The 12,219-nt window shown below is 36.9% G+C and overlaps 1 pseudogene; it reads left to right on the top strand.

Moving 5' to 3' along the window:
• Nucleotides 1-655: 655 nt before the first annotated feature.
• Nucleotides 656-12,219, top strand: part of LOC100140955 (RNA-binding protein EWS-like) — a 32,189-nt pseudogene continuing 20,625 nt past the window's right edge.

Here is a 12,219-nt window from a genome sequence, read left to right as displayed (position 1 = left end):
CTACATATAAATTAGTAAAATTAGAACACCCTCAACATTTTACCCAAAAATAAACACAAGATGTATTGGCAATACAATGTTGTAAAGTAATCAGCCTCTAATTAAAATAAATAAATTTAAATTAAAAATAATAAACACAAGATGGATTAAATACCTAAATGTAATGTTGGATATTAAAAATTGTTAGAGGAAAACATAGGTTGCATACTCTTTGACATAAATTTCAGTAAGCTCTTTTTTGACCCACCTCCTAGAGCAATGAAAAGATAATTTTTTTAAAAAAGGAGGCCCAGGTAAACTTAAATGTTTTTCAAAAGAAAGGAAACCATAAACAAAATGAAAAGACAGTCTTCAGAGTAGGAGAAAATATTTGGAAATGAAAAAACTGACAGGAGATTATTCTTCAAAACAGTCAAACAGCTAATGCAGCTCAACATTAAAGAAAAAATACAATATAGGAGTTTCAAAGAGTTAGATATGACTGAGCAACTGAACAACAATAATAATAGTCACAAAATTGACAGAAGAGCTAAGTAGAAATTTCTTCAGAGAAGACATACAAAAGTATCTTAAAAGATGATCTACATCCTTAATTATTAGAGAAACACAAATTACAACAGTACAATACAACTAGTATCATCTCACAATGGTCAGAATGGCCATCATCAAAAATCATCAAACAATAGACGCTGGGGAGGATGTGGTGAAAAGAGTACATTTGTACGCTGTTGGTGGAAATGTAAACTGGTATAGCCACTATAAAGAACAGTCCAGAGGTTCCTTAATAAACTAAAAATCAAGCTACCATATAGCATAGAACTCTCACTCTTAGGTATATATTCAGAGAAAACATAATTCGAAAGGACACATGCACCCCGATGTTTGTTGCAGCACTATTTGTAGTAGCTAAGACCTGGATGGAACCTAAATGCGCATTGACAGAAGATGGATAAAGACGACACGGTATATGTATTCAGTGGAATGTAACTCAGACATAATGAGGAACATAGTGCCATTTGCAGAGTTGTCAATGAACCTTGAGGCTGTCATAGAGTGAAGCAAGTCAGAGAAAAACAGACACTGTATAATATCACTTATACATAGAAAAATGGTAGAAATGAAGTTATATGCAAAGCAGAAATAGACTGTTACAGAGAGCATATTTATTGTTACCAAGTGAGGTAGGGAGAGTGGAGTGGGATGAATTGCGAGATTGGAGCTGAAATATATAGACTAATATATATAAAATATACAACTAATGGTGACCTGCAGTATAGCACAAGGAACTCTGCTCAGTGCTCTGTGGTGACCTAAATGATAAAGAAACCATAAAAAGAGTAGATATATGAATGCTTATGTCTGATTCACTTTGTTGTACAGCAAAAGACTAACATAATATTGTAAAGCAATTGCACTCCAATAAAAATTAATTAAAAATAGAAAAATGTGTGTTAGTCACTCAGTCTTATCTGACTCTCTGTAATCCCATGAACTTCAACCCACCAGGCTCCTCTGTTCATGGAATTCTCCAGGCAAGAATATTGGAGTAGGTGGCCATTTCCTTCTTCAGAGGATCTTCCTGACCCAGGAATCAAACCCGGGTCACCCCCATTGCAGGCAGATACTTTACTGACTGAGCCACAAGCTAAGCCCAATTTAGGTAGTCTAGTAATATCTATGCTATGCTATGCTATGCTTAGTCACTCATTCGTGTCCAACTCTGAAAACACTGAAAAAAATAAAGGGACACTCAGTCATATGTGACTTTGAAAATACTGAAAAAAATAAAGGGAGAAATCCTCAGGTTTGGGAAATATATAGGTGGAGCATGTTTTTCATGAATTGAAGAAAAGTTTTAGTCACTCTAGCCACTTCAGTGAATGCTAAGTTGCTTCAGTTGTATCTGACTGTACAACCCCGTGGATTGTAGCCAGCCAGGTTCCTCTTTCCATGGGATTTTCCAGGAAAGAATACTGAAGTGGGTTGCCATGACCTTCTCCAGGGGATCTTCCTGACTCAGGGATGGAACCCACATCTTTTAAGTCTCCTGCATTGGCAGGAGGGTTATTTACTACTAGCACCACCTTGAAAGTTCAACCAGGCTTATATAACTGGGCATAAATGCTTTCAAGGTTCAAACATATTGAAGCATATCATCAAGCATATTACCTGTAGATAGCTCCTTCTGAATCACTGTATGGATATTTGACATTTTGTGTATCAACTCAACAGTTGATGAACATTGAGATTATTTCTTGATTTTGCCTATTGTGACAGTAACATTAGGAACATTCACATATGTGTCTTTGTCTGGAAGTGTTTTCCTTTCTCCTGGGTAGATTCCCAGGAATGAAAATGCTAGCACATATGGTAATTTAACATTCTGCTTTAAAAAAAGGTGTCAAAATGTTTTTCAAAGTCACTATTTTGTCCTTGTTCAGTTACTCAGTCGTTTCCAATTCTTTGCGACCCCATAGACTTCTGTATGCCAGGCTTCCCTGTCCTTCACCACCTCCCAGAGTTTTCTCAAGTTCATGTGCATTGAGTCCAGGGTGCAATCCAACCATCTCATCCTCTATCATTCCCTTCTCCTCCTGGCCACAATTGTTGCCAGCATCAGGGTCTTCTCCAATGAGTCCACTCTTCTCATCAGGTGGCCGAAAGATTGGAGCTTCAGCTTAAGCATCCGTCCTTCCAAGGAGTATTCAGGGTTGATTTCCTTTAAGATTGACTGGTTTGATCTCCCTGTTGTCCAAGGTACTCTCAAGAGTCTTCTTCCCTGATAGCTGTAAAAGGTGTACCTTCTTCCCACAGCCTGATCTTCAGGGCTACAAACTTTCCATTCACCTTGCTTTTCCCTTTGTATACTGTAACATAAGATCCTTCCCCTAGCTTTTACAGTTTTCCGTGTGAGTCAGATTTTCCAAATTTGGGACTTGCTGGTGAACTGGGGCAGGCTGGAATGCCCCGAACTTTAGGAGACTCTGCCAGTGGAGGAGCTCTTATTTAAGTTAATGCAAGCATTGTTCTCAGAATGCACCCTCTTTACTTGATTCGTGGGTTTCTCAAACAGGTCAAAAGTGCTTTGTGTCCTCTGAACTCTGACTTTCTTATCCTCAGGAATTGTGTCCACGGGTTTGATTACTGAGTCCATTCCAGGGCAGTTCCGTGTGGCCATCTTTGTGAAATATATCTCACTAAAGGTGGTGTCCTCTTTCTTCAAGGCAATGCAGCCGAAACTGTCCGACAAAGTTCTCAGAAACTTCTTCATCTTGCCGGTCTTCTCGTCTGGCTGTGGCTCAATGAGGTCGCACATCTGGGAGACACAGGGCTCGGGCAACTTCCCCAAACTGGTACAGAGCAGAGCGCAGACAACTGCGAGGGCTCATGGGAGGGGAAGTCGGCGCCTCCTCCATTTCCTGCGCCTTCCCCACCTCCTCCTCCTCTGGCCCGTAAGTGGGATTCTTTTCAGTAAGCAAAGAATCCCAAAGAGATGAAAAAAAGAATAATATATATATATATAGTTTTATTCTTTCCCCCTCCCCCTTTTCTTTTTTTTTTTTTTGCTACATTTCCCTTAGTGTTTTCTATAGGGCACATTTGTGGTGAGAATTCTATAGTTTTAAAATAGCAAGGCATGTTGAAGTCACGGGAAAAAAAAAAAAAAAAAGAGTAGTTGACATTTCCCCTGAAATACTGGCGCTCTGACTGGATGCAGTTACTGATGAGATTTTGAGTTCCCCTTTTTGGTGGAAAGCGAGAATATATATTAGTTTCATGAAAGATGGTGTAATACATTAGGGTGGAGTTTTTCATTCTACTTTTGCTTTTGAAGTATACAAAGTTTTTTTCATTTTGTTTTTGCATCACTGTACTGTGAAAAGTAGTTAACAGCTGTTAAAAGCTTGTTTGACAAATAGGCACATAACAATGGATATGTATCATGTTCCCTATGACAAACATCCCCTTCCCTTTTTATAGCTGGGCAGTTCCTTCCCTGTGAGTAATAGTTGAAGGAATTAGTTGAATTCTTTACATAGTGAGTATTAATTTAAGTATGAGTTGAATTTAAGCTGAAACTGCCAGATAGTGTTCTCAGGACATGGGATAAAATATCATTTCTGCCAATCCAATTCAGCAACTTCAGACTTGGAACCTAGAGACAAGGACAAGGAACCCATTATGTCAGTGTACAGCATCAGTAACAGGGGCAAATGCTTAAGGTTAGAGGCAGCAAAGCACAGTGTCCAGTTTTTAGCATCAACAATGAAAGCACTGCACCCCAAGGTGCCTATGCTTTGTGGAAAATGCAAGAGTTTTCTGATTGAACTAGTGTTGCTGATTTTGATGCCTCTGTTCCTCCTAAATTTCTGCCTAAATTTTCCAGTTCCAATTATCTTGGCTTCCTGGAGTTTCAGCCAGTTATATACCACCTTTTTGATAAATTCATTGTTTTATGTTTAAATATGCCTCTTGTTGTTGCTGCAGCAACTAAGTTGTCTGTTGCAGCAACTAAGAACAATTACTGATTCTGGGTTCTTCAAAGTAGCCAGCAGTCTATGAAAAGACAGTGAATGTACCTTCAGTTCAGTTCAATCTCTCAGTCATATCCAACAATTTCCAACCCCATGGAGCATGGTAGGCTCCCCTGTCCATCACCAACTCCCGGAGCTTGCTCAAACTCACTTCCATCAAGTTGGTGAGGTCATTCAACCATCTCATCCTCTGTCATCCCCTTCTCCTCCTGCCTTCAATCTTTCCCAACATAATGGTCTTTTCTAATGAGTCAGTTCTTTGTATCAGGTGACTAGAGTATTGGAGCTTCAGTTTTAGCATCAGTCCTTCCAATGAATATTCAGGACTGATTTTATTTAGTATTAACTCTTTTGATCTCTTTTCAGCCCAAGGGGCTCTCAAGAGTAGTCATCTCCAACACCCAGTTAAAAAGCATTAATTTTTCAGTGCTCAGCTTTCTTTATTACCGGGGTCTAGCTCTGGTGGATTCAGGGATTTCAAAGGGGAGACGGCTTCGGCGATCAGGATACGATGAATTAAGGATATGAAGAGTGATCAAATAAGGATAGCTCAGTGAGAAAAATTCAGTGGAGAAAGAGGCTGAATAACTTGATTTACATGGAAAGTTAATAAAATTCCAAAATAAGGAATTTGCATCACCTACGTAGGCTGCAGGCGTCCTCCCATTCTCCCGAAGGACAGGAGACACTAAGGCCTCCCCGGTCAGATCTTAGAGGCCCAGGCAAAATTAGTAGGCTTGACAAGCCTCCACGTTCCAGATGGGAATTCAGCCAGAAGGTGAGAGAAAGAACGACATAGGGAGATCAAGTTTCGGTGAACAAGGCCTGCACTTTATTTTCCAAAGTAGTTTTTATACCTTAAGTTGTGCATAGAGGATAATGGAGGAAGGAGTAGAGTCATGCAAGGACAGCAGTCCTTGATCCTAATCGAAGCCAGGCTTTCAAACTTATCATATGCAAAAGTTTAGGTGATTTACATCATCTTCTGGCCAGGAAGCCTGTTAACATTTTAAGATCCTTTCTTCAGAAACCTTTTTTTTCTCTAAAGGTGATTATTCTAAAGTTAGGCACCACCCTCTGAAAGCATTAGATAAAGTTTCATTCCTATAGGGCAAAGGTGTGGTGGGCTATAACAAGAAAATAATTAACTCAAGGGTCCAAGGTTACAAACATTAAAGCTACTACTTACTTTCCTATAATCCAATTATATTAATCAATACACTGCCAGGGACACAGTACGTAAGGGATATGGAAACTTAGCAGCAAACATTGGCCCAACAAGTGAAAAACCCTTCACCAATACAATTTCTAATCAATCTTTTAACTGCTCAAAGGAATCTGTATTTAGACAGTTTAGAACATCTCATGCCTCTTACAGTTGGGAGTCTCTGAACAATCACATGTGGCCGGAAGAACCTATTCAGGCAGGCTAGAGGACTTCCAAAGGAGTTTGTAGGTTGAAACACTCTTGTCACGCCCAGGAACTTGATTAACTGGAGCTGTAAGTTAACTCTTTTTCAGAGAGAGGTGGTGGGGGACAGCCCCTCGTAAAGTCAGAGGTGTAGGTGAGAGCACAAAGCAGTAAAGTAGGCAGACTCTGGTTTTGGGGGTAGATGCTCGAGAATTTCCAGGGGGACACCTGAGGCTTGATCCTGCCTTTGCATATGCCGAGTCTCCTTCCTCATGACCTTTGCCATGGGCAGAGTTCCTCACGCTGACTCCCGGCACTTTATAGTTCAACTCTCACATCCATACATGACTACTGGAAAAACCATAGTTTTGACTAGATGGACCTTTGTCAGAAAAGTAATGTCTCTGCTTTTTAATATGCTGTCTATGTTTGTCATAGCTTTTCTTCCAAAGAGCAAGTGTCTTTTAGTTTCACGGCTGCAGGCACCATCTGCAGTGTTTCTGAAGACCGAGAAAATGAAGTTTCTCACTGTTTACATTGTTTTCCCATCTATTTTCTATGAAGTGATGTGGCTGGATGCCATAATCTCAGTTTTTTGAATGTTGAGCTTTAAGCCAGCTTTTTCACTCTCCCCTTTCACTGTCATCAAGAGGCTCTTTAGTTTTTCTTCACTTTCTGCCATAAGGGTGGTGTCATCTGCATATCTGTGGTTATTGATATTTCTCCCTCCAATCTTGATTCCAGCTTGTGCTTCATCCAGTCCAGCATTTCACATGATGTACTCTGCATATAAATTAAATAAGTAGGGTGAAAGAAAATATACAGGCTTGACCAAATATACAGACTTTCCAAATTTTGAACCAGTCCTTTATTCCATGTCTGGTTCTAACCATTGCTTCTTGTCCAGCATATAGATTTCTCATGAGGCAGGTAAGGTAGTCTAGTATCTCAATGTCTTTAACAATTTTCTACAGTTTGCTGTAATCCACACAGTCAAAGGCCTTAATGTAGTCAATGGAGAAGAAGTAGATTTTTTTTTTCCCTTGAATTCTATTGCTTTTTCTATGATCCAATGGATGTTGGCTATTTGATCTTTTGGTTCCTCTCCCTTTTTTTAATCCAACGTGAACATTGGAAGTTCTTGGTTGATGTACTGTTTAAGCCTTGCTTGGAGAATTTTGAACATTACTTTTCTAGCATGTGAAATGAGTGCAATTGTGTGATATTTAACATTCTTTGGCATTGTATTTCTTTGGGATTGAAATGAAAACTGACCCTTTCCAGTCCTGTGGCCACTGCTGAGTTTTCCAAATTTGTGGGCATATTGAGTGCAGCACTTTCACAGCATCACCTTTTAGGATTTAAAATACTTCAATTGGAATTCTATCACCTCCACTAGCTTTGTTCATAGTGATGTTTCCTAAGGCCCACTTGACTTTGCACTCCAGGAAGTCTGGCTCTAGGTGAGTGATCACACCATCATGATTATCTGGGTCATTAAGATCTTTTTCATGTAATTTTTCTGGGTATTCTTACCACCTCATCTTAATATCTTCTGCTTCTAGTAGGCCCATTCCTTTTCTGCCCTTTATTGTGCCCATTATTGCATGAAATTCTCCCTTGTTATGTCTAATGTTCTTGATGAAAACTCTAATCTTTCCCATTCTATTGTTTTCCTCTATTTCTTTGCATTGTCTTCTTAAGACTTTATTTTCTCTCTTTGCTCTTCTTTGGAACTCTGCATTCAGACGGGTATATCTTTCATTTTCTCCTTTGCCTTTCACTTCTCTTCTATTCTGAGCTATTTGTAAAGCCTCCTTACCATGTACAATGTTATGAACCTCCATCCATAGTTCTTCAGGCACTCTGTTTATCAGATTTAATCCATTGAATCTGTTTGTCACTTCCACTGCATAATTATAAGGGATTTAATTTAGGTCATACCTGAATGGCCTAGCGGTTTCCCCTACTTTCTTCAATTTAAGTCTGAATTTTGCAATAAGGAATTTATGATCTAAACCACAGTCCATATCAGGAAACTTTTAAAATAGGAAGCTGATCTGTAATCACATTTGCTTACCTTGAAGTTAACAGTTTTACTTTGACCGAGAACCAATTACCAAGCAAACAAGTCACAGTTGCATTAGGAAAAAGAAAATAGCATTTTTAACTGATATTTTGAAGTGAATTTAAGTAAGAGACTCTTTATAGTTGAACCAACAAGAGATAATGAAGTTTTGCAGATTGGCAATAGTGAAAAGCTCCTTCAAGGTAGAGAGATAAACTATTGCCAGTCATAGGAGAACTAACAGTAGGAATCTGAAAGGAGTTATATTTACAAAAGATCAAAATTATAGCCACAACCATGCGACCAAAGCAGATAGGAAGTTGGAGATCCGTGAAGAAGTATTTTGATCTTAAAATCAGAGGCCTCCAATCAGCTGTTGTATTCTCCTATTTCTAATCACATTAACTAAATGAAAACTGGTGAGCAACATAGTATACCTTGAATGAAAATTAATTTACCTTTGAAATTAATTATGAGAATTTTGTGATATACCCTATCTCATTAAATTACAATGTTGAAAAATTTTTCCCAGGAAAATACATACTAATCAGAGAAATGTCTGTATTACCCAGGAGAAAATTAATTAAACATTTGTTTTTCTAAAGAAATTTTGAAGGATTTGGAATTAGAAAATGCAATTTTTATTTAAAATTATATGGTTTAGAAACAAACAATTGCAGAATAATAAACTTAAGGAGGATCAAAAACTTTCTCCTCAATAAGACAGAAATTACAAATAGCCATTTTAAATCTCTGGAATTATCCTAATAACATATAGAAAATTGAGAAATATTTAATGAAGAAAATCCATTAAATTATGGTAAAAATTGGGGTGGATTCTGAATTTGAAGAAGCATAACTCACTTTCAGCCCATCTGTAGCTCAGCATGTTCAGAGCCCCACTATAAGCAGAAAATAAGAGATAAAAGAGAATGGGACTTCTTCTCCTGCCAGCTTCCAATAAAAGAGTTTGGATTTTTTCTTTGGGAAGGTTAGAATCCCAGCACTTTTTGTTCCCCTCATCTTTGTTTTGGAAGAGCTCTATTCTAGACAAGAGGAACTGAGAGACCTGGGCACACATTTTCTATTCAGCTACCAACTCATAAGACAAAAGCATTATGCTAGAGCTGGGTGCACAAGCCAAGAACACTGAGTCCTGCCTACCTTTGCCCCAGCTTGCTGAATGAGCAGAGGCTTTATGCTGAGAAAGATAATTCAAGAAGACCCGAGCTACTGCCCCTGCCTAGTGCCTCCCTCACAGAGCAGGAGGTCAATTCAAGGGCGGAAAACATTGTTTCCACTTTGCAGGTTCAGAGTGTTAGTGTACAATTTAGACCCAGCAGAGATTCAAGCATTAAAAATAACTAGTTCAGCAAGGAGACTGACTATTTGGAACTAAGCATGAAGAATTTCAAATTAAAAGTCACTTCCAGAAACAATGGAGATTTTAGCAGTTTACAATTAAGAAAAGACTACTAGCTCTAGAAAAGCAGCAAGATACACCAGCCAAAAATTTAGCAGACAAACTAGAGGAAGAGACAACTAAAAAGAGTACTTCTGGAAGTACTTAAACCCTAGACTCAAGAACTACCTGAAAAGGAGATAAAATTTAATTCTATAATTGTTTAACAATGTATGCATTGGGGCATCATTGATAATATGACAAATCAGCTAGCAATTAGAGGAGGTGAACAACAATCACAGCATCAATAAATGCAGATCAGTTAGTATTCCATGAAAGTGAAAACCAAAGGACAGCAGAGTGACTCACTTTCACTTTGGCTCAGAAGGTAAAAAGTCTGCCTACAATGCTGAGACCTGAGTTCAATCCCTGGGTTGGGAACATCCCCGGAGAAGGAAATGGCAACCCACTCCAGTATTTTTGCCTGGAAAATCCCATGGATGGAAGAGCCTGACGGGCTATAGTCCACAGTGTCACAAAGGGTCAGACATGACTGAGTGACTTCATAAGGAAGTCAATTCATCAGGAATATATGTCAATCTAAATAGATGTGCATCCAAGACCAAAGCATATATTTATATTAAAAATATTAAAATATCTGAAGGAAGAAATAGATAACAATATAATGGCAGTAGGGGATTTCAATGACCCAAATTGAAAAACGACAGAAATCAACAAGAAATCATTTGTCTTGAACCATACTTGAGACAAAATATATATAGACATGTACAGAACATTCATCCAATAGTAGGAGAATAGACATTTTCCTGAAGCTCACATGCACGTTCTCCAGAAAAGAACATAGGAGAGGTCAACAAATAAGTCTTTAAGAATATTAAAATCATACAAATTATTTTTCTAACCACAGTGGTATGGAACTAGAAATCAATAACAGAAGCAAAGCTGAGTAATTCACAATTATGTGGAAATTAAAAAAAAAAAGTATTGCTGAACAATTTTGAAAAAGAAATCAGAAGAGAACCCTAGAAATATCTTGAAACAACTGACAGTGAAAACACAATATGCCAAAATCTATAAGATATGGCAAAAGCAGTTCTAAGAAGTGTACAGAAATAAAATGTCTACATTAAGAAAAAATGAAATATATCAAATATTAATACAAAATTAAATTTATACATCAATAAACTAGAAAAAAGAAGAATGAACTAAGTTCAAGTAAGCAGAAAAATAGTAATAACAAAAATCAGAAAAGAATTAAAGGAAACTCAGAATAGGAAAGCTAAAAAAAATGATTAATAAAAAGAAGAGATAGTTGTTTGAAAATATAAACAAATTTGGCAAAACTAGAACTATATTTTTGGCAGTAGACACTTCTTATATGTTTATGAAAATGAGAGATACACAAAAATCTTTTAGAATTAGGAAGTTCATCAAGATTACAAAAGTCAAGATCAATAAACAAAAATTGAATTATATTTTTACACACTAGCAATGACCATTCTGAAAATGAAGCTAATAATTTTACTCACAATAGCATAAAAAAAATATTTTGGTGAAATTTTAAATAAAAAAAGCACAAGGCTATATATGCACTGAAAGCTAAATATTTTTGAAAGAAATGAAAGAATAGCCAAATAAATGAAAAGATATCTAATGATTATTGATCAGAAGATTTAATATTATTAGATTCCCTATCAAACACTCAGCTTGCATTTTTTTTCAGGAATGGGCAAGCTGATCTTAAGTTAATATGAAAATTTGAAGGTTCTGAAATAGTCAAACAATCATGAAAAAAGAACAAATTTTGGAAGCACACTTACGGAAGTGAAGCACACACTTTTTAAACATTACTAAATTAATTAAGACTGAGTGGCACTGGTATAAAGATAAATATGTAGATAGAGGGAATAGAATTCTGAGTACAGAAGTAAACTTTACATTAATGATTAACTCATTTCAACAAGGTTCCCAGACAGTTCAATGGGGAAAAGTAGTCTTTAATAAATGAGAGCAGAACAATTGGAGGTTCACATGTAAAAGGATGAGGGTGGACCTCTATGCCACACCATACCCACAGATTAATGAAATATAAACTTCATTGTATGAGATAAAATTATACAACACTTAATAACATTGGATAAAATCTTTCTGAACTTATATTAGGCATTAATAATACTAAAAGTGCAAGTGACAGTAGAAAAAAAACCCAGAAAATTCAGCTAACACTAAAGTTAAAACATTTGTGTTACAAATAATACCATCAAGAAAGTGAAAAGACAACTCAAAAAGGGGACAAAACAGTCAACAAATATATTTTTGGTAAGAGAGTTGTATTTAGAATATACAAAGAACACTTAAAACTGAATAAAAATATAAATGATCAAATTAAAAATTGCGCAAAAGACCTTAAAAGATATTTCTCTATAGTAAGCTTACAAATTGTCAGTAAGCCCATCAATACATGCTCAACAGCGTTAGCCACAAGAGAAATTCCAACCAAAACCCCAGTGAGATACCATTTCACATCTGTTGGGATTGCTATTATCCAATAGATAATAAAAAGAATTGATGAGGATTTACACAATTGAAACTCATGAATTATTGGTAGCAATGGAAAATAGTGCAGCCACTTTGGAAAATGTGTTGCCATTTCCTCAAAATTTAAATATGAACAATGTTACTATACGAAATCCTATTGCTAGATATATAGATACCAAAGTACCCACAGAAAATTGCACATGAGAATGATGTTTGCTCTGGATTTGTCATATATGGCCTTTAT

The sequence above is a fragment of the Bos taurus genome, chromosome 15 (assembly GCF_002263795.3).
Source record: "Bos taurus isolate L1 Dominette 01449 registration number 42190680 breed Hereford chromosome 15, ARS-UCD2.0, whole genome shotgun sequence".
Taxonomy (NCBI): domain Eukaryota; kingdom Metazoa; phylum Chordata; class Mammalia; order Artiodactyla; family Bovidae; genus Bos; species Bos taurus.
This window is presented reverse-complemented; position numbering and strand designations above follow the sequence as displayed.